We start from the raw sequence: 23,791 nt of genomic DNA, 5'->3' as shown, positions 1-23,791 counted from the left end.
ATAGAGTTCCTAAGCCTGCTTTGTCTTTGTAATAAGAACTTCATAGCATTGTTCAGGTTTAGTGAAGACATGTCGGTAAAAGCGTCTGGAAAAAAGCCTGGCAGAAACCAAGTGCTCAATAACCAGCAGTCGTTATCATTCTTATTATTCAATATTTTCCAAATTGGTGTGAGTTTATTAGGTTCTCCCTCCACAGAGATAGGGGAAGATATAATGTACTTTACCCATCGACTTTTGGTTTCAGAATCCAGTTTTCAAAACAAAATATGCATTTGTTAACAGGCTACTCCTTTGCCAAGAAAAATGATAAAATTACCTTTGTGTACTCTTCTCCCCCAAAAGCCCTGTGTGAGCGTGTCTCTGGCTGCGCACATTTAAGTATTAACAGAGATAAAGCGTGAGCTCAGCAGGGGCTTTCTAATGGCTAATCCACAGTAACCCATTTAAAAAATCTTTTTCTCCCACACAAGAAAAAGAACTAGTAGGGAAAGGTCATTTTGGTGGTTATTTGAAAGGAGTGTCACTCAGGGGTTTTGGGGGAGCAAGAGTGGTGTCTCACCATTGAGTTTTTTGCTTGGTGGGTGCCTCTTTTCCAGGTCCATTTGCTGAATCCAGGACGTGGGGTGGAGATGGGGAGCGGGTAGGGGGTGCCATCAGAGTTCTAAGCAAGTTCAGCAGTGTTGAAAGAATTTAAACCCACTCTGCAGCCGCTGTAGCTAGACAGTACTTTACCCTGGAATAGTGTGGAGAGGACATCCTTTCCCACTAGACACTGACAGCCAAAGACAAAAGATGGGAAGAACCTTGGGTGGATGAAAACACTTTACACAGTAAGATCTTGGTGGTCTCCTGACCTATAGGGACCTTTGAACTGGAGTTAAGATGAAGGCATGGACAGTTTTTTTGTTGTTTTTTGTTTTTTGTTTTTTTGCATAGAGTCATGTAGCAGCAGATACTGGGCTTTAGAATCTGACAGACCTCGGTTCTACTGAAACCTCCTTATGAGCTTACTGGGTGAAATCCAGCAAGTTCTGTAACCTCTCTCTGCCCCCATATTTCCTACCAAAAAGTAAATTTAAAATGATCTATTATTATTGATGGTGGTGGTGGTGTGGTGACCACCAGCAACAATCAGAGGGTGGTGAACAGAGGAGGAAGCAGCATTCTTAAGAAAGGGATGTAAATTGTTGTCTGGATTATAGAGGACCCATCTGAGATCATCTCCCAGTTCAGATCTGTAGGAAAAGCAGGTAAGATTGAGAATAAGGGTTATGTAATTTTTGGGTGCCTTCTTCCTCTGGGGCTCTTAAGATCTGAGCCACTGTGGATTCAAGTAGGTTAGGGGAAGGCTACCATTGGGGAGAGGTCTGGTAGTTCGGGGTGTCAATTTAGGGGAAGGTTTTTTTGTTTCCTATTTTTTTTTTATTTTTCTGTCTTAAGACACTGTTGAACTTTGTGGAATTGTGAAGTCAAAGGATGATAATATCTTAAGCAAATATTTTCTTTTCAGAAAGAATTAGCTAATATTTATTAGCTAATATTTTTGCTTTATAGTAAAACTTCTTCAGTAGAATTATTTTATAATCTTTTTTCTTTTGTTAAAAAACATCTTTTTTTTTTTTTTTTTTTTCTGACAGGAGATACTAAGTAAAAAAGGTATCTACTTTTTATGTGGTATTCTCTGGCTTTTTATGAATAAAGTAGCACTTGTCTTTAAGTACCTCTGATAGGAATTTAGATAAGCCAGTGAAAGGTCTTTTTCCTCCACAAATTCCTGTGGCCTTGATGGTTGAACCTGTGATCAAAAGATTAGAAATACTGACTCTGAAATTGATTCAGATACATTTGCTTAGTTATATAAATTCTGTACTTTTGGTCCTGAGATAGAACAAGCCCACTTGAAGCTTTGGGGACGTTCTTACTACTTCCAAGTTATCCTTGAGGGTCTTAAAATGTTTTTAAACATGACCAATTCTTTTCTACTATATTGGTCTAAACTCTATGTTGCCCCTTCCTGAGAGAAGATAGTTTCCTCTGATGTTGTCTAGACTACAAGCGGCTTCAGAGAAACAGGCTTCTAGGTATAGCATGGAAAGGGGAAGGTCTGGTGAATAAGAAAAGTTTTAGAGGACACAAGTAATAGTGGGGACAGCTGTGGAACAAAGAGTGAGAAAGGTATGAAGAGGAGGGTACAAGGAAGACAGAAACAGGGAAGAGCAGGCTGAAAGAGAAAGAAGGGAAGAAGGCAGAATGATGAAAATGGGGAGTAAGGAGCAACCTTGAGAGGACAGAGGGTGCTAGGCAGGAGTAGGGGGATAAGTGGGTAAAGAGAGAATCATTCAACTAATGGGTGAGGAGGCAGTGCCTGAGGTATGTCTTTGTGGCTGTGAGACTTTGAAAGGAATTTGAATATTTGAGGTGTTAAGGGTAGCATTGCGGACCTGACTGAGCAAGGGAGCTATTGGGCATTTGTATGTAATGGGATCACCTGAACTTTTGTGCTTTGGAATGGGAGGAACTAGCAGAAGGAAGCTTTGCCTATCCTTTTATGTTAATTTTCTTGTTACCTTGTGAGAGGGCCTGTCCTTGTTGGGTCATTCCGTTCTAGCAGTCTACCTCCTTTCTCTAAGTTGTCTCAACTCATACATAAGTCTGACCATTTCTCTCTATAACTACCTCTTTGTAACATGTTTCTCTTTAAATATTTAGGGGAAAAAAAAAAAAGGCTTGTTTAGGGAAGAAGGAAAAACTATATTAGACCTTCTCAAACTGTGCTGCCCTTTCTATTTTCTCTGCTTGCCACCAAGGGTCATTGTACTCCTTCTCAAACAGTCATTACCGAAAGGCTATTAATTAATTGAGTAGAATGCAAAAAATAATCTTGGGCTTTGGGTTCCCTTTATTGCTTCTCATTCCATGGAGAGTTTTTTCTTTTTGTTTGTTTTAACGTGTCTAAATGTCTAAGCCTATTTATTTTAGACATTTTTATAGTAGTTTTTCTAAAATGTATTGAATTATACTGCTTTCCTAAACTTAGTCTGGAACTTAATCATCATGGACCATCAGTATTTTCCAAATCAACTGGTTTTTAGAAGACTGAGGTAGTTAGGATTGTGAGTACATTTATTTACATTCATTTGAGTGTGTTTTATGTGATGAGTACCTGGGGAAATGGTGGCAAGCCAGACAGATACTGTCTCTGCATGTTGCAGTTTAGTCTGTAAAGTCTGAATGGTGGTGATCTGAACCAGCACAGTGTGGAAGGTGCCAGTCTGTGTTCTGGATGATTTACATTACCAAACCATCTCCAAATAAATGGACTATTGCTGTTTAGGGCCCTGACTTATACATACACTTGGTTATTTCTGCCTGTGGTCTACAATTGCCTACCCCCTGCAATCCATATGCAGTTCTGGGTTTTATTTTCTAGGAGGTGGAGGGAGGAAAAGAGGTGAGGATTTGTGTGAAGACAGGCTAGTGTTGGTCCAGGTTTTTTCTACTTTTTGAATCATTCTATGATCTTTGAAAACACATTGTTCTTTTTCGCTGACATTTCTCCCCACCCGCCTTTTGAGGACTTTAAAGCAAATCCCAGGCTTCAGATATTTCATTTCTGTATAGTTCATTGTGCACCTCAGAAGAACATGGGCATATGCTTAATTGACCAGGGTCATTTTCACACCTAACTGTAGGTACCATATTTTGTTGTATCACCTAATGGCCACTGTATACTTTTAAAAAATTTCTCCCTTGTATAAAATACATGTTTTTTTATGGTTTTATTAGAATCAGGATGCACATGTGGGATTTGGGTATTATGCCCCTTAATCAAGAGCCGTTTCCTGCTCTACCTCTCCCCACCTTTTCCATGCCATTGACTTTTGCAGAAACTGGGTCAGTTGTCCTGCACAATGTCGCTCATTCTGGATATATCCATTTTCTTGTGGTGTCATTATCTGGTTCCTCTATCGCCTGAATTTCCTTAAACTGGAAATTAACTCTAAAGGCTTTATTGGACTCAGGTTAGCCTTTTTAGTTAGGTAGTGGTGTGTGCTTCACATTGTATCATACCAAGGAAAGACTTCTTAATTTAACTAAGTAAAAATAAAAATACTAGTGAGCACTGAGTTTTTTTTAGACATGGTGCTAGGCACTGTGGGGACTACAGAGATTAGCAAAGTGTAGTCCCAGCTGCCTTAAATTTGTTTTTGGAAGCACACCATGACCAACAGCATGATGGAGGATAAGTAAGGTATAGCTGGGGAATAGGAGAGGTCAACAGTTAGCCAGTCTGTCCGTATCTGAGAGACTGCCCATGAAGTCTGTGGCATCTTAGCAGCCTGAAAAAACACAAAAATGTAATACTTTGGCAAGTAATAGCAACTATGCTCTTTTTAAAACTAGTTTTATCTCATAGAATTCTTGAGTAATCTCTCTCTCCCCTAACCCACTGTGCATTGCATTATTCGAGGCATCATAATATGGCTGCATATGCCTTTTCATGTACCTGGATGAGGATAGAACCTGTGGAAATCCCTTCTTCCCAGATTTAGACAGTGAGACATACCAAAGGCAAGTGAAGCTCATGATAAAAGAGAAAGCTGGCACTACGTTTGAACCAGTGATCCACTGGTGTCAGTTGGCAGTGTTTTTTTGGGTCATCCTGCCTGATCCTTGTAAATGCAGATAGAGAGACCAAGTACAGTGTGGAAAATGTCAGCTTCCTGCTGGATCCCTAAGTGTTTTTTCGTCTTCTTTTGGAGGGGTATATGGAGAGATTGTCACTTTACAAAGAATGAAGCTGGACCTTTAAATGGTTTGTGTGTGCTTTATAAAACTTTTTAAAAACTCATGAAATCATATGTTAGTATATTACAGTTTTTACTTGTGTCTTGTCTAACCAGTTGCCATAACTTGTTAATTTTTTTTCCCATGAGCAAGTAAAAGTTCAGCTGGAATGTGTCTTCTTAATTGAAGGTTCATAAGCCAAGAATTTAGGCAAAAGAGGAAATTCTTCTCAATATTCAAAATATAAAACTCTGAGGAGCATCTTGTTGATGGATACATTTTAGCATTTAGCATAGTGCTGGGTACTCAGTGCTCCATAAATACTGATTGGATGAATAAAATACGATGTTGAGGCAGTGGTGTTTATTCTCATTTATAAGTTACAAGTAAACAGTGTGATCACAGTGAAAAATCCTTAACCTGCTTTGCATAAGGAACTTTCACTTGTGCACTAGAGAGACCGGGAATGTGGGTATGAGTGGGAGTGTGTGTGTATGTGGCACTGGCAAATAGAAGGATTTGTCTAATTTGCTGATGTTTTTTTTAAAAAGATTGTTTATGATCAAGAATGTAGCACTTAAGATATAGCCAACCTAAAAAACTGCCAAGTAAAATTCTGGATTTTGTCCTTGAAAGAAAAATGGCATTTCCTGCATAAAAAACAGTTTCTATTATAAATGACAAAAAAATTGTTAGGGAGCTGAGCTTTGATGCATTTACTACATGAAGGTCAAATACTTAGGTCATTATAATTCTGCCCCCTTTTGTGCATGCAGTACAATGAAGCTCTTTGACATGGCGCTACCACATTCTCAAGATGAAGGAAGGTCACGTGTTTTCATGCATCAAGAGCATGATCTACTCTTTTTCGGTCCTCTGTTAGAAGTGGCTGTTGAGGGTGAAGTTGAGGGGAGAAACTGGACTAATGAATGGCTTTTGTCTACCTTTGTACTATTTTTTACTTTTCTTGCACAGAAGTCAATTTGATTGTGACCTCTTAAAAGGAAAAACTGAATGCCAAGAAAAAGAGAAAAGTTTTTAAAAAAGCTGAGAACCAACTGCCCAGAGGAATCCACAGACAACTTTCAGTCTGGCTCAGTTACCCAGATTTTTGTCGCATACTTGCTAGCAGAGTTTTGATTGCCTCCAAACCTCAAACGAGTATGTGGCTTCTTTATATTCCATGGAACTGGTCCTTTTGTTATTAAGGAAGCCTTGTGAGTTATTATTAGGCCTTGGAGCCAGTTCATCTGGGCCCAATATGTGGTTTCATTTATTGGCTATTGACCTTGGAGGAATTATTTAACTCCACTGTGCCACAGTTTCCCCATCTGTAAAATGAGTTAATTTGCAACAGGAGACATGCAAAAAAATGTGTGACACAAAGAAAACACTTGGTAAACATTAGCAACTGCTGACGTGTGTGTGAATTTATCAAGAGGCAGTTCAGGTATTGAGTACACGAAGGAGGGTGAGAATATGTATTTTTTAAACTTAAGCAAAAAATACAAGTATGTAACAATACAGGTAGTATAACTTTTATATAAAGTTTTAAAATATGCAAGCAGTATTATGTATTTTATATATATGTTTATATACTTTATATGTAATATATTGATAGATGCATTGTGTATATGTGTGTATATATATTCATGTAATAATTTAAAATTTCATAGAAATAATAAATATGATGGGCATGATGGCTTACATCTGTAATCCCAGTACTTGGGAGGTGGAGGCAGGCAGATCACTTGAAGCCAGGAGTTCAAGACCGGTCTGGCCAACATGGTGAAACCCTGTATCTATTAAAAATACAAAAATTAGCTGGGTGTGATGTGGGCGCCGATAATCCCAGTTACTTGGGAGGCTGAGGCACGAGAATTGCTTGAACCCAAAAGGTTGCAGTGAGCTGACATCATGACACCGCACTCCGGCCTGACCGACAGAGCGAGACTCCATCTCAAAAAAATAATAATTACTAGCTTTAGGGTAGTGGTAGTGGTTACCTCTGAGAAAGGTAGAAGAGAGATGAAATGAGGAGAGGATACAAAGGGTATTTTACCTGTATCTGGAATATTTTGTTTATTAAAAAAAAAATTGAAGCAAATATGGCACAGTACTAAGATTTGCTAAAGTTGAGCATTGGGCATGTAGGTGTTTGTTATATTCTGTGTAATTTTGTTTGTTTAAACTATATCACAGTAAAAAGAATAAAATGTCATGATTCTATAACATGAAGTGTCTTTAGACACATTAGGAGCTGAGCTGCAGGAGGTGCTGGGAGGTGCCTTCCCTTTCTGCTAGAGAGGCATATCCTGTCAGCATTGCACCTTGGGGTGGGGGTGGCGAAACAATTGGCTTCTGGCATAGTTGCATAATAGGGGGAAGCCCTCGTGGTTAGTAGAGGTGGATGGAGGTAAGGTTGTATGAATTACAGGCAGTTAGATACCGGAGAATTTGTGTTTTCTGAACCATGCCGACCTACTGCCTCTGTCAGAGGGATTTGGGCTGGGTCATAGATGATGAGTTTGTTACCATGACTGGAGGAAGACTTTTAGGAAGGAAAGCTTTTTTGTGTAAGAACTGGTTTCCTTGATAAGACTTTTTAGGAAAAAAAAAAAAAAAAAAAATGGCATTCTACTCCTGATTGGTTGTCTGTGTGGTAATCTTGTCAGTCTTCCCGCATAAAGCGGGATTAAGCTTGTCACTCTTCAACTAGGGAAGCAAGCCCTCCATCTGGGGAGTGAGAAGACAGATTGTTTTGAGGGCTGGGTTCCTGGGCTGCTTCTGAAAGGTGACTAGCACCTCTGTGCCTCCCCCTGCTTCTGGGGAGGAAGACCTGGAGATTGAAGTCATCCTTGTACCCAGGTCCCAGTCTGTGTGTTATGTAGTATACACATTTTGTTTATAGATGTTGGGGGTAGTGAGCTTGTGCAGTGTGCACATATCAAGTATTAGTTTGATCTCTCAGGGAATACAGACGTAAGATGTCCACATCTTTGATATTTATTTGCTAGGTCTCTAAAGAGGAGATCATTGTTTCATATGTTCTAGAGAGTTCATTTAGCAGAGAGGAAGGATAAACACAACATCCTTACAGGTTAAACATTCTGGAATAGAACAAACCCTGTGTTGAGCCCAGTGGAACTGAGCAGGGTGAGGGGTGCATGACGCAAGAGACCAAGCATCTCAGAGGCTGTTTTTTCAGCACTCTTGTGCTAGTATCCTAGATTCTCAGGAAGGCCGTGACTAGACAAGACCAGCCCCTTACCACTTCCCCACTCTGCATCCTGGGAAGTGGCCTCCTCATTTAAATAGGGATGGAGGTCTCCAGGGTGTGATCTGGAAGTTTATGAGGATGAGAATTGGAGAATAAGGGAGCTTCCTTTGATACATGCCAGGTGAGAAACCACAGAAATCAAAGACCAGCGAGCCTGGCAGCCACTCACGAGAGCTGTATTCTGGAGCAGGACTCTCACTTCATGTTTTGTGTCCATTCAGCCTCATTTGCATTCCCTGGAAGAATTTAAGAGGTTATAGGACCATGGCACCTGAGCAGCTCTGCAGTGTCCTCCCAGGCAGTCCCACTGAAGCCCCTCTGTTTAAATTCCACTGTTACAGAAAAATCTGTAAATGGCAGATTTTTCTGACATGTAGGAATGGACTGGGAGAGCTGCAGACTTTTGCAGAGGAAGGGAGTTTCTGGGTGTTGGGCAGCCATATTGCCTCCGTCCTTTATTTTAGTTTACAACTTTATATCTTCCCTTAGTGATGTTTTCCGCAAAACTGGAAAGAAATAAAATAAATTGAGGTATTGAGGAAACACACAGAAAACAGAGAAGCTATTTTTCTGTTACCTGCTTTTGTCTTCTTTAATTGCTTATTTAGTTAGCACCACTTGAAAAAACTGCGTTACACATAAGTTTGATGAGCTCTTTGTGAACATGTCAGTCAGTAGTTTCTTGAGGTGCTGCTGGGTTCAGTGACACAATACAGAACACAAAGCCAGAAACCAACCTAGAAACTAGGCAGAGGGCTTTGTCCCAGAGTCCTGCTTAACCGTATTGCAGCTAAGTGTCAAAATCCAGCCCATGGGTTCTTCCCCAAAATACTGGGGGGCAAAGCTGGCTCAATAATAGAAAGATATAGTTAGCCTCTGAGTGTTTTATGGGTGTGTATGTAAAAGCAATATTAGATGAGTTAAGCCTATACAGGTTTATTATGCATATCAGACTCCTGAGAATGTGTTTATTTTTCTTTTTCTTTTTTTCTTTGAGATGGAGTCTCGCTCTGTTGCCAGGCTGGAGTGCAGTGGCACAATCTCTGCCTCCCGGGTTCAAGCGATTTCCCTGCCTCAGCCTCCCTAGTAGCTGGGACTACAGGCATGCACCACCATGCCCAGCTAATTTTTTGTATTTTGGTAGAGACAGGGTTTCACCATGTTGGCCAGGATGGTCTCGATCTGCTGACCTCGTGATCCGCCCGCCTTGGCCTCCCAAAGTGCTGGGATTACAGGCGTGAGCCACCGCGCCTGGCCAGAAGAGTTCATTTTTCTGGAGTCGTGATTCTGGAAGACTTTATTTCCACCAAGAGTTTCCTTAGTGTCTGTCTTTCCCCTGATGTTTTCTCTCTGCCTCAGAGTCAGCAACACGTCCTCTCCTCATGGCCTGGATTTGCCTCTTCCCCCATTCTGTCTCCTCTCTAGTAGCTTTTTGGTTTTCTTCCCCTATAGCAAATATTATCCTCATTAAAAAATTTTTTCCCTTCAGTCAATAAAATGTTCAAATTTTGTGACGTATTTTAGAAAATAGCTATTTATCAAAAAGAACATCTTGAAATCCCCATGAGTATTAATACAAGTTTAATGTGTTAAAATATATATATATCCAGTGTTAAATCAGTAGGACAGGAACGAAAACTGTTTTCAAATCTGTGAAATAAATATACTTTTAGAAGAAAAAAAATGAAAACAAACTATAAAAATGTCAAGAATGGTTAAGTTAGGGTGATTAGACTATGAATAACTTTTTAACCTATTTTTCTCATTTGTAGTAATGTCATTATATGCATGCTTGCATGTCTCCCTGGCATTTATCCATGTGGCATTTTGAGATGAGTGGGACAGGGAGTATAAAGGAGAAGTGAGGGTAGAGGAGTCATTTTCAAATTGCAGCCCTAAGAAACCCCACAGACTCTTGGTAGGGGGCCTCTGGGCCCTGGACCTGTGTCTGCCTTTAACCAGAGCATTTTCACTTTTCATCTGCTATGCCTATCAGTTTGTCCAAGATTTCATGTAAGAAAAGGATTCTGCTGCTAAATACAAGGTTTGAAAACCTTACAGAGAGAAGAGAACACATTGGTATCAGAAGTATGAAGTGGGGGTCCTGACCCAGCCTTTAACTAGCAGTGTGTCTCTTTGTCCAAGGCACTTTAGCTCTCTGGGCACCAGTTTTTTTCATTTCGAAAATGATGGGCTTGAGTTAGTTGATGATCTGAAGGTCCCCTACAGCTTTGACATTTTAGGATTCTATTCAAGTGGTGTCAAAAAATAAGAAACTCCAGAAAAAGAGGTTTGTGATTCCCAGCCTTCTCCCACTGCCCCAGCAGTTTTCAAGGCACCTAGAGGACAATAGACAACTTGGGCAAGCATCACATTGTGGAGGTTTTGCCTTTTTATCTTGCAGTTTGTTTTCTGTTCCTGTTGTGTAATTAGGACAAGGAGCAATAGGACCCAACCCAACAAGGTGTGTGCGTGGCTGTTTTAAATGACAGTTTACTGTTTTTCAGTTAGAGGTCCAGGTTCTTTGGAAAAAGTGAATGGTAATTTCTCTTATCCTAAAGTTATTCCTGAAGTTCTGTTAATAAAATCTACAGTCAGAAAACTGGCACCATGTCCTGCCTAATGGTGTTCAGGGTGTTCATTTCCATAGGCCATCCAGAGTCCTTTTCCGCTGCGGTGTGAGCACTGTTTAGATGGCCTTCCTTGGAAGGCTGAGCTCCCTCTGGACAAACAGGCCTATAACAGGAGACTTTTCACGTTAATGGACCCAGAGAAAAGATAACCTCGGGATCTATCCTTTTTCACTGGAGATGCCTGGAGGCTTGGCACCAGTTTGCTTCTCTGACCTGAAAATAGAGCGTTCTCCTTTCTGGCCCTGCCTCCCACTGGGTGGGTGAGGCTAAATCCTGCTTCCTTTCATATGCAAAGCGTAATCTCTTCCCTGGACCTCTCTGGGGACTGAAACAAGAACTCCACTAGCTGCCACACTATCCAAGCATTTAACTTTTTGACTTTTGGTAAAAGCTTTTATTTCCAGGTACCTAAAGTGTGTGGCATTGTAAATAAAGTCAGAAGTTCAGTTTCTTGGTCATAAGTGCATTGGACGGAAATGAGAGAAAGCCAATGAGACCGTCTTCTCTTTATACTTTGCCCTCAGAATGCATTCCCTGGGATGAAAAACCCTGCTTAAACCTGGGTACGGCCGGGCGCGGTGGCTCAAGCCTGTAATCCCAGCACTTTGGGAGGCCGAGGCGGGTGGATCACAAGGTCAAGAGATCGAGACCATCCTGGTCAACATGGTGAAACCCCGTCTCTACTAAAAATACAAAAGATTAGCTGGGTATGGTGGCGTGTGCCTGTAATCCCAGCTACCCAGGAGGCTGAGGCAGGAGAATTGCCTGAACCCAGGAGACGGAGGTTGCGGTGAGCCGAGATCGTGCCATTGCACTCCAGCCTGGATAACAAGAGCGAAACTCCGTCTCAAAAAAAAAAAAAAAAAAAAAAAAAAACCTGGGTGCAGTGACCCAAGTTGACAGCAATGATAGTGGCCCTTCAGAAAGGAGCAAGTGGAGGTGGAACCCTGCCTTGAACAGATTTGGTGTGTTCTCCAGTCGAACTTAGCTCAAACCCCCCCACCCCCCCATCCCCGCCAAAAATAAATAAATAAAATCCAGATTCTCCCTAAAAGTACATATCAACTAAGAAGACAAAACTTGATTGATCAATATATTGTGGTTTTGGCTGGTCCTATAGCATAACACTGTAGACTTTCTAAATATTTATTGAATACCATACTCTGTGCATCAAACTGAATCGATTACTGTGAGGTTCAGAAAGAGCATAGAACTCACTCCTTGGTCTTTGATTTAACAGTCTCCTTGGAGGGGCAGAATCTAACAGAAAACCATACACCTGTGAAACAGAGACTAGTTCAAAACAGTAAAACATCACATAAAAGACAGCTCTGTTTTTAAACTTGGAGCACAAACATGGCCCAAACGGGGTAGAGCCAATCTTGCTGCAGGTAGTGGGTTTCAAGTCAGAATGCAGAGGATGTGATGGTGTGAGGAAGAGGAAGGAGGGCAGTGCTCCCAGACAAACTCCTTTCATTGGAGAAGAAAGGTAGGGATGAAATTGTACGATAATAAGAGGGCTGTGGCACGGCACAGTAAGCCTTAGGGACAGTCTTGGAAAGGGAAATTTTCAATTGTCATAATTAGGGCAGCCGTACATATAGGCTGAATTGAAATGGGGATCCCCACATCCACTCATTAGCCATGTGATCCCCCATGTAGTTTACTAACGTCAGGTCACGGAATGCTTTTACAGCCGTATACAATTTGAATCAGAGATAATGAACTAAATTTTTACTAAGCCCATACTCGTGTTGAATAAATTCACAAAGATCTACATCATCATTAACAAAAATGTGAGCATTTCATGTACACACATGTGCATTATCTTGATGTTTAAAGTGTTTTTTAATGCATCATTTTCATTTGTGTGAACATTTTAGCATTTGTTACATAGCTTGTTTAGGACACTTAAGTCAATCTGAGGTTTTTGATACTTTACCATTTGATATGTGCAATTAGTGGATAGAAAATTCGAGTGATGAATTATATAGCTTATTATAGTAATGCCTTCTGGGTGTCTTGACTTTGTACTGCTTTGATCTTGCCCTTTTATGTTGGGTTTTCTTAGAAAGTTAATGGATCCCATTTATTCATAGTTTATTCAACAAATACGTGTTTTGCCCTACTATGTGCTAGGCACAATTCTAGGAATTGAGCTCCCAGTTACTGATTTGGAAATTCAGTATTTCTATTTTTTTTCTTTTTGAGACAGAGTCCTGCTCTGTCACCCAGGCTGGAGTGCAGTGATACAACCTGTGCCTCCTAGGTTCAAGTGATTCTCATGCCTCAGTCTCCTGAGTAGCTGGGATTACAGGTGCACACCACCATGCCGGCTAATTTTTGTACCTTTAGTAGAGACAGGGTTTCACCATATTGGCCAGGCTGGTCTCAAACTTCTGACCTCAAGTGATCCGCCCACTTTGGCCTCCCAAAGTGCTGGAATTGTAAGTGTTAGCTACCACGATTGACTGGAAACACCTTATTTCAACATGAAGGGATTGTTGTGGCTAATTTTGATTTTCTTACTATGCCTTTGAACTTAAGTTACTGATTTTATTTAAAATATTTCGTCATCAGTACAGAACCCAAACATTCTTACTGGTGCTTTTGAAATAAATCAATTTGGCACATTGAATTTTGACAAGTTGGTCTGCTTCCGCCGCTCAGAGCCCTGAAGAACCCATAGGGCTCCGTAAACAGTTTAAAAACCACTGGGTCTGACGAGCTCCCAAAATCTCTTCCCATTCTAAAGCTCTGTCTCAACTTCTCTGTGCCATTTTTCTTTTGCATGTTTAACTTATTATGGAATAATAAGGCAACTTATCCAGACAGAGTCATGATGACTCCTTGATACATATTTAAGGTATAATTTACCTTACTCCATTTTTAATGTCTTTGCTTTCCCTTGGTGGTTTGGTTGCCCCCATAGCAAGCAGGATGGCATGTGAGGACTGCAGAATATGTAAATAGTCCTTAAAATGTGAGTATGTGAGTGACGTCCTCAAGCCTGTGGTGTACGTGGAGGGCTAGAATTGCCACAAAAAAAACACAAAGAAAAAGTATATTGTACAGTCAAAATCTCTCGTTTTGCTTGTAAAGGAAAACATTTTAGCTAAAATAGATTTTATAATTTGAATACAAATGCTACTCATTGTATTAAGACCTGTCCATATAAATGGGTTAACTAGAATAGCATTCTTCATATTCTGTGTTGTGCATGGAATTTAGAAGAATGCAAGAATACATGAAACTTGAAGCATAAAGCATTAATTCAGACTTTGAGAGCAGTACCCAGCTAAACAAGGTCATTGAAGTTTTTTGGTTTTGTTTTTTTGAGACAGGGTTTTGCTGTGTGGCCCAGGCTAGATGGAGTACAATGGTGCGATGTCAGCTCATTGCAACATTCAGTTCCCAGGCTCAAGCAATCCTTCCACCTCAGCCCCCCAAATAGCTGGGACTCCAAGTGTACATTACCATGATCAGCTAATTTTTTAAATTTTTTGTAGAGAGGAGGTCTCACTATATTGTCAAGGCTGATCTCAAACTCCTATGCTCAACTGATCCTCCAGCCTCAGCCTCCCAGAGTGCTGGCATCACAAGTGTGATGCCATCACTCCCGTCCTGAATTTTTAAGACATATACCTAGCCGAGCACTGTGGCTCGCGCTTATAATCCCAGCACTTCGGGAGGCCGACGCGGGCGGATCACAAGGTCAGAAGTTTGAGACCAGACTGACTAACATGGTGACACTCTGTCTCTACTAAAAATAAAAAAAAATAGCTGGTCTTGGTGGTGGGAGCCTGTAATTCCAACTACTTTAGGAGGCTAAGGCAGACGACTTGCTGGCATCTGGGAGTCGGAGGTTGCAGTGAGCCAAGATTGTGCCACTGCACTCCAGCCTGGGTGTCTGAGCGAGACTCTGTCTAAAAAAAAAAAGAAGAAGGTTTTGGCAAGGAGAACTGCTGATAATATAACATAAACGGGGCGGGGGGAGCGGTGAAGGGGGTGGATCAGGATAATATGCAGGATGTTCTCATTCATATAAAGAAACTACAGGAAATAAGTAGCAAAGTCTACAAAGGTGGAGGATAGTCAATTACATGATGTATTTTCTGCTTCTCCACACTTATCTTCCCAGATTTTTAGAAGAAGCATGTATTACTTTGATACTCAAAGAAAAGGCAAAGATTGAAAATGAAAAAGTTCAGTAGCTCTCACCCAATTCAAGGCTAGCAAACAATAGGAGATTTTGAAAAATTAGAATTATTTGTGTATGGCAGTAGGTGCCCTCTAAATTACTTTAATGCTATCACTGAGATTATCATTTTAACTCTTAACTTGCATTGTGTTGGGCAGTTGCTGGGAGAGTCACATGTAGGAATAGTCTGATGCCTGTCCAGCTGAGTCCAGTTAGCGGTTCCATAAAGTCCAGTTAGTGGTTCCATAAAGCTAATTCATTGTCAACTAATGTAACTTCAGCTTTTGTTATTGTTGCAGCTTGTTTCTGGTGTTTGCATACAGACTGAGCACATTTGCAAGAATCCAGAACATAATGTATATTTCGCATGATCAGATAAGTACATCTAAGCTTCTTAGTTAAAGAATTTCTATGTGCTGCTCTTCACTTCCAAATCCAAAGAGACTAAATTATAGAATGTAAATAGACTTCTAAACTCTCATTTCCCCACTTTTTGGTAACCTATATGGAAGGCTTTACTGTAGGAGGAATTTTATTTCACCCCAGTTTTTGAATAGTGCTATTCTACAAAGGGTGACTTCATTTTTAGTTCATTCTTACAATTTTACTGTGTAAACAATCACATCTTCACCCGTGCCCAGCTTGACCTTTTCAGACTTTAGTGCAAATTAAAACTGGCTGGAGGCAGAAGAGACAGGAAAGGACCTGGGGAATGAGGATGAGGGGACTAGTCAAGTAACTTAGGTTACTTATGTTGCTTGTTTTGAACCTTGAGGTCACTTCAGAGAGGAGTGCTCACTCCCTCAAGTACCTAAAAAGTATTCCAAAGTGGATGTGAAGTTAATGGGAGTGCTAGGTTTTGAAAACAAGATGAGCAAAACTCAGAAATCAACAACTGCTCTTCTATTTTGTTTTTGATTTTTGTTTGTTTGTGTTCCTGGTTATGGAATGAGAGGGCTGTTAAGTGGCAACCCAACAATTTCTTCTCTTTGGTCAACTTTTCCTTTTTGACCAGACTGTAAGAGGCGAGGACAGATAGCAAGAATTATTCCATGTGTTCCGCTTCACCCTGACCTTGCCCCGGCTGTGGCAGTGGTGCGCCCTAATTAACAGTGTTATTGTCCAGAGCTGAACTGCAGAAACTTCAGGAGGAGTGAAGATCTGACCTCAGTGCAGAGTTCAGCTGTGTTTGCCCCTCAGATCATCTTTAGGAAGGAATGATTTTCATGGATCTCTCATTAATGAATAGTGGAAAAGCAAGTGGGAAGTTATCAAAATGTACGTTCTAGAATCTACCAGCCCCAAGATAGTATTTTTGCATGATGGAAGACCTGTTTCTGTGGCTGTTGTTATCCAGTGTACTCTTAGATCTGTAGGATTGTTTTGCCCCACTGTATTTCCCTCTCTGGGAAAGGCCAACTTGTGACTTGAAGGTCAGGACCATGCCAGTCCCTGCCTGCAGGCTCTAGGTCCTGTTCCTTCTCCTCCTCTAAGGCCTTTACTGCATCATGCTTGGGCCCTTGCTTGGTGTAGACCTTTGAGTTCTCACCTATGTGGTCTCGGGCAGGTTTTTGCAAGCTTCAGTTTTCTCATATGTAAAATGGGGACCATAGTGCCCCCCATTGTTGTGAGGACTTAACAGAGATAGTACATATGACACACTTAGAACAGTGTTTAGTACATCACATGCACTTAATAAATGTTAGCTTCTTTTTTCTTAGTAGTGATCCCTTGCTGGCGTCTTTCCTAGCTTCTGTCCCCTGCCACTCCTTTGATACTGCTGTTGCCAAGGCAACCAGTGATAACCTCTTTGTTGCCAAAGCTCATGGACACTCTTTGTTCTCCTCTCTTTCTGGATCTTTCAGTGGTGACTGTTCTTTCCTTGAAGCACTAAGCTCTCCTAGACCCTATTGCCACACTCCCCTCCTGTCTGGTGGCTTCTCTGTTCTTTCTCTTTTGTCTGATCCCTGTTCTGTACCTGCCCTCATGTTACATGACTCCGAAGAGAACCTCTCAGGTTTTCTCTTCTCCATTTCCTCTCCAGCTACACACATCCACTCCATCCTCTCTAGGTAAACCCATCCCAGTGGCTTTCATTACTTAGTTGCTCCTCCTCCAGGTCTTAAGTCTTTCCTGACTTCTAGTCTGTCTTAGGTCCACCCAACTGACCTTGTTATTTTCTCTTATGGTACCCTGTTGTTTTCCTTCAGAGCCGAAATTGTAATTATGTATGTATTTGTTTGCTTTAATTAATGTCTGTCCCTTACCTCCCCCTCACTCCACAAAATTATAAAATCTATGAATGAGACCAGGGACCATGTCTGTCTGTTCACTCACGTTTGTATGCCTGGTGCATGGAAGGACCTCCCCAAATACCAATTTGAATGACTGAACCTGTGGCTCCTCCAGTTCTTCCTCTACCACTCCAGCCCTGACATTTTGGGGGGAGGTAGGGGGAGGTATTGTTCTTATTACTCCTTTCATCACCTGCCAACCTCGGTCTACTCCCTGTGTCAGATGGTGTCTTCTATGGAACTGTGCCGTGGTCACCTTCAAATCATAAAACCCTCAAAGTTAATCATCAGAAGACTAAAGCCAGTGCCAGGTGTTGGTTCCTGGGAAGCAATCAGGATGGAGCATCCTGGATGGTTTGCTCAAATTCCTAAGCAAAAAGAAAATTGAATGTAGGACATTTATACTCAAGAAAAATGTTAATAAACTAAAATTACTTTCCAGGACAATTACTAGTCTATGAAACATTTATTGTGATTTGAAGGGCTTTTTTTTTTTTTTTGAGAAAGAGTTTCACTCTTGTTACCCAGGCTGGGGTGCAATGGCACGATCTCGGCTCACCGCAACCTCCGCCTCCTGGGTTCAGGCAATTCTCCTGCCTCAGCCTCCTGAGTAGCTGGGATTACAGGCACGTGCCACCATGCCCAGCTACTTTTTTGTATTTTTAGTGGAGACGGGGTTTCACCATGTTGGCCAGGATGGTCTCGATCTCTTGACCTCGTGATCCACCCACCTCGGCCTCCCAAAGTGCTGGGATTACAGGCTTGAGCCACCGCGCCCGGCTTTTTTTTTTTTTTTTAAATTTACTTTAGTGTGGTTAGAGTTTAATGAAAAAGAGTGTCTGTGGAGTGCCCAGCCCTGTGCCAGGAGTTTCATGGGAAACACCAAAGAAGTTGGCAGTCCTGGCTGAGGGGGTGTTGTTGCCACAGGGTTACTGTCAGAGAGCCAGGACTTTACAGCAGGGGTTTCTAAACCCTGATTACCTGGTCCTTGACCTGTTAGGAACTGGGCTGCATAGCAGGAGGTGAGTGGTGGTGAGCAAGGGAAGTTGAGCTCCGCCTTGGATGGCATTAGATTCTCATTGGAGCACAAACCGTATTGTGAACTGTGCCTGTGAGGGATCAGTTGTCATAAAGCTGTTCCAATATTCTGAATAATAAATGCATTATAAGAATAAAAACTTTATTGCATTAAGATACTATGGGACTGTCTCACTTTTCCTGTCCATAGGCTAGACATTAAAAGCCATGTCTATGAAAGCCTAATTAACAGAGCAGCATTACGAATGTTTATGGTGCCTAATTTAATCTATATATAAGAAAGAACATGCCAAGAAGAACTGTCTTCCATGAAATTGGTCTCTACTGCCAAAAAGGTTAGGGACTGCTGCTTCACAGGTTTATTTATGAAATTCAGAAGTAGACTCAATAGCATGTATCAAAAAGGAGTTACACACTGTTGAGAGGGACAGTTTAAACTCTGAAATATTTCTCATCTTATACAGGCTTCAGGGATTAACTGTGTGGTATTTATCAGTAAAATATAAAATATTAATTATTAAGTAACCTTTTTTCCTCTGAGTAAATTAGCCATCTTCTCTCTGAAAATGAACCCTTATTCCTGAAAATGGCCCTGTCTTCCTATTCCATGACTACCAGCCAGCAAGTATATACCTAACTAGGAATATTCAGTGCTATTTTTTCAGCATGTTCTTTCTTACATATAGACTAAATTAGGCAGCGTAGCATAGTTAAACATCCGTAATGCTGCCCTCTTGTTTTTAATATCTAGCCTATAGACAGGAAAAATGGAGACAATCCCATAGTATCTTACTGCAATAACATTTTTATTCTTGTATAGCATTAATAAATTCAGAATATTGGAATAACTTTATGACGAATTTGTTTGCTTGTTACCTGATTTTTAGAAATTGATTGTAGGGGAGGGTAGTAACTGACCACAGTTTGGTTTACTGGGGACATAGAAATGTTTTGTAATACTGTTGTTGTATACCATCTCATAATGTCGAGATAAGACTGTTTTCTTATTGGATAACATTTTTAGTTTTTAGCTTTGATACTCTGGGATTTAGTGGAGACTGCCTTACATTCTGTTTAGTTCATGTTACTCCAAAGTTAGAAAAGCATAAACCTAATCAAGTTACAACATCTTGGTATGTTGTTGATAATCTGCACTCAATGGCTGTGGATGTCATTTTCTGATAGTTATGTGAAAATTGTTACTAAGGCATTGGCCCAGACATAATCCCCGTGATTGGTAGAAATAACCCTGTATATTCTGTTACCATTAAATTAATTCCCAGTAAACAATAAGACCGTATGTCCCTTCAAGCCTTCTTTCCCATCACTCATTTTTTTTTTTTGCTTTGAATCCCCAAAATTGCTTTTTTTTCCTTGAAATGCAGGTTGACCCAAAACAAGAAGTGTCAATAGCCTCCCTCATCATAATATAGCCACTTAGCTTGCAAATTTAAGTCCCTAACCTTAATGGCCTCCACATGAGAACTTCTAAAACTCTGGGGAGTTTTGGGCCTAGGAGAATTACGGTTAGCCCTGCCAGTCTGCAACATTGGAGGATGACAGAACCCAGCACACACACTGTCATTCACTGAAAAGCACTTTGAAAGTGCCTGCTGACACATACATCAGGGTAGGTATAGAATGTAGGCACATAAAGGACTTTTCTTTGTCAGGTGTTTCTATTACATTATCTTACCTAATATGAACAGAAACCTCTAATTACCATTATTAATGCTTGGAATTTTATAATTAACTTTTTAAAAAATCTAATGTGTGCAAAAGTTGAGAGTGTGTATATACACACGGAGATAACATATGCAGTAGGGTATGTCAGTAAAATTAATTCCTAAAAATAGAATTGTTGGGCCTGTCAGGTAGGATTAGGTTTGGCTAATGGAAAACAAATTTAATAGTGAATTATTCTCATGTAAAAGAAGTCTAGGGCTGGCATGGCCACCGTAAGAAGTGATTGATCAGTCTCCTCTTATTCTCTGCCCTCCCATCTCAGCAAATGGCTTTCATCTTCAAGGTCCCTCATGGTCCATCCAAATGGAGGCCAAAAGGAGGAAGAACAGCAGGAGTGAAGAGACTCACCTCTCACCTGAGTTAGCTGCCTTTAATTCGTCTTCCATGGAACTCTTCTACTTCCATGTCATTCTGTTTTCAATGCTAAGTTATGGCCACATCTGACTTCAAAGAAGCCTGGGGAATGTAGTATTTTTGTCTGGACCCAGCTAAAAATTGGCCTTGTGTGAGTAATGAGTGAGAGAAGAATGGAGTAGTCTGCTCCACTAAATCGAAGGTTATGTTCAGTATCAATAGATAGTAATAAACAATCCTTCAAAAACTTTGCACCTACTTTAACGCTTTCACTAACCAATTCAAGTTTTGTTTTCCCGAATCTTAATTAAAAACAAAATGTCCTCTATTGCTGTATTTGAATTGTGTAGTCTTCTTGAAGCATGAGTGTAACTTCTAATAGAACTTAACTTTCTATTCAGATTTTGAACTTCTAAATGCTTCTGAAGTTTAAGACAGATAACCTAATTTATTTAAATCTGATAGTTAATTACGATCCGATTTAATATTAAATTAATTAATAATTTAATAAGTAACTATGACTTCCAATGCTAAAGGTAGGTTTTCTTGGAGATGGGGAACCTGGGAAAAGGGAATGTGTACTTCTTTAGTCCTGGAAGAATGTCTGCTTCTTTCCTCCTGCATTTTATTGCAGATGTTAACCTTATTCAGCATGGTTTAGTTCAAAAGAGAAAATAAAGGGAGAATTGATTTATGCTTTCAAGAAAATGTGTTGAGTCTTCCACATGCCAGGCATCTCCTACATAAAAAAAGAGATGTATCTCTCTTGCTGTCTAACTCTTCCCACTTTCCTTCTTATCATCTGATGTGACTTCATATCTTATGCACCTTCCCCCCAGTAAAAATTTTAATAATCATCAGTAAGCATAGTACTGTACAAAAGAGAGCTATCAGGTAAAAGAACAGGAAAACCACGGGAGTTTTAAAATATCCAAATAGTATCTAAATTTTAAACCTTTTTTTTTTCTATTTTTTAACTTTATATATGGATTTAGACAAACTAAAATCTGTTTACTATAGCAAGAATACCTCATTATAGCTTAAGTTGGTGTTTTTAAAATGATGGCTTTGGCCAAATTCACTGGCAGCTACCCTAGACTGGAAGCATTAAAAATTGATTACTTCCAAGTTGTTGCTAATAGTTCCTTATTTCTGCAGACCTTGCCACTCAGCCCAAGCTGGGGTCTCTGTATAACATTTGTTGTAGCTGGAGTGCTGTGCTGGTGTCCTGCTGCCTAAGTGGAGTAAGTTGACCCTAATTTACTCCTGGATGCCTGCATTCTTTGCCATGCATGTCCACAAATAGCATCAGAGCAAATTAACAGAATTCTCTGACTGATGTAAGGAGTAGCCAAAGAAAGCTTGTATTTAGTGGTCAAAACACCACACAAGTATGAGCAGAGTGGAACTACTGGCCCATTTTATAGCATTCTAATTGATAATTATTTATCAAAGAGCACATTATTTGCCGTGTGGCAGCAATCCAGTATCATTTCACAGGCACTAGACATGTAGATGCACATGAACACCATAGTAAGTATACTCCTCTTGCCAAAATTGAAATAGGTTATCAAAGAGAAGAGGGGAGGGAAAAGAAAATACCAATTTCCTCTGTACCAGAACATATCTAGCTTAAATCAGTAGTGAAAACTATGGCTATTGAAATGTGGTAAACTTTTTGTATTTCATGATAAAGCCTCCTGGTCATCATTAATAAGCTAGAAAATTAATTTTGGAAACTTGGAGAGAGTCTATAAATGTCTATGTGTTTGCTTTGGTTCACAGGCAATACCTAGTCCATTTTCCTTTATAAAGATTTAAAGCTGCTACTGTCAGAAGAAAGAAGAAAATTTATGTGGGCGAGCTAAGTGGAAAGAGGAGGGAATTCTAGGTTGAGGAGGGAATCCTAGGTATCTACATGCATGACACTTTACAACAGCAAAGTGACTGGCGAGGGAGAGACCTGGAAGCACCTCTGCCAACCAAGGTTAAACTGAGACCAATCCATAGACAAGTCAAGGAACTGAGGAGAAATACTTCCCTCTGAGAATGGCCCAGGGCTCCATAATGGAATCTGTCTGGTCCTCAGTACTGTAAAGACTGCCTTGAGATGAGGCAGCCCCGTTGTCAGGGAGATGGAGGTAGGTGGACATAAGGTATCTGGTCTTGTATTGGTGGAAGAGGAAGGTAAAAAGACATAAACCTAAACCTGCTGCTCACTTAGGTGTATTCCCCACAAGCAAACAGCAACACTGAACAACAGCTGAAAAAGATGGTGACTGATACAGATGAAACACTGAAAATGACTCTCTGGGGATCTTTTCACCCCCACTGCCTTTGGTTAATGGTTTGTTGTCATAAAGCTTTACAGGTCATTGGCAGAGCCAGGACAGAGCATTCAAAGATTCAAAGTGCTGGAGCCATATATGTCTGCCTCTCTTGCTTTTCCTTTCCCATCCTATTATTTTGTATTCCTTCTCATTTTATATTAGGAGAAAAGAAGAAAGATGGCTAGAGGTGATTATTGCCCAATTTTATATTTTGTGGTTAAGGAAGTATCTGTTCACAAGCTAAAGCAGTGGACTCTGAAGAACAGCAAGGTGGCCAGGCACAGTAGCTCACACTTGTAATCCCAGCACTTTGGAAGGCTAAGATGGGAGGATCACTTGAGGCCAGGTGTTTGAGACCAGCCTGGACAACATAGTGAGACACCATCTCTACAAAAAAAATTAGTCAAATGTGTTCGCACACACCTGGGTTCCAGCTTCTCAGGAAGCTGAGGTAGGAGGATCAGTTGAGTCCAGGAGCTCAAGTCTGCAATGAACTATGATTATACCACTGCATTCCACTGCATTTCAGCCTGGGTGACAAGAATGGAAACCTATCTCTTTAAAACAACAACAACAACAACAACAAGGACTACAAGTGTCTCACATTTGCCCTTACTAGATGGCAAACTCCTGGGTCAGAGGCAGAGGAATCTGTTATTCTCTCATGGCACAGCAGCCAGCATGAGCAATAATATATTTTGCATTGATTCTTCCTTGCCCCCAAATCCCACAGGGGTAATATAGGTAGATCCAGGTTGACAGTTGCACATGTAGTGGGGTTGTGCAGGAACCTCGAGTTTGGGGATCCTAAATCTTTTGTAATCAGCAATAGGTGTATCTGTCCTTTGCTGTGGAGGGACACACTATGACTGTCTTTCAGGGCTGCTCACTGTGCAGTTGAAAGATAGGCCTACCTTGAAAGATAGTCTAGAACAAAGACCTGTCAGTACTTTGCTTGACCAAGCAAAGACATTCAGTAACACAAGAAACCCCTGGAGAATTATTCTCCAAATACGGATTTGTTAACCTTATAAGTAGCTGATACCTACTTCACCCCCAGCTTTTTTTTTTTTTTTTTTTTTTTTTTTTTTTTTTTTTTGAGGTGGAGTCTTCTGTGTTGCCCAAGC

At 40.6% G+C, this 23,791-nt stretch overlaps 1 protein-coding gene across 2 annotated transcripts in view; it reads left to right on the top strand.

Annotated features, from left to right (window-relative positions):
• The window catches only part of FOXO3 (forkhead box O3), a 125,633-nt gene that overhangs the window by 67,072 nt on the left and 34,770 nt on the right, over positions 1-23,791 (top strand). The window contains exon 1 of one of the 2 annotated variants that reach the window (XM_074397635.1): positions 17,781-20,485. The exons of the other annotated variant lie outside the window; for it this stretch is intronic. The gene's annotated coding sequence lies outside the window, so the exon portion shown is untranslated. Of the gene's footprint in view, positions 1-17,780; positions 20,486-23,791 lie in introns of those variants that run through there. 2 annotated transcript variants of the gene reach the window in all.

The sequence above is a fragment of the Saimiri boliviensis genome, chromosome 4 (genome assembly GCF_048565385.1).
Source record: "Saimiri boliviensis isolate mSaiBol1 chromosome 4, mSaiBol1.pri, whole genome shotgun sequence".
Taxonomy (NCBI): Eukaryota; Metazoa; Chordata; class Mammalia; order Primates; family Cebidae; genus Saimiri; species Saimiri boliviensis.
Note: the sequence above shows the minus strand (reverse complement) of the source record. Positions and strands in the feature narration are given on the sequence as shown.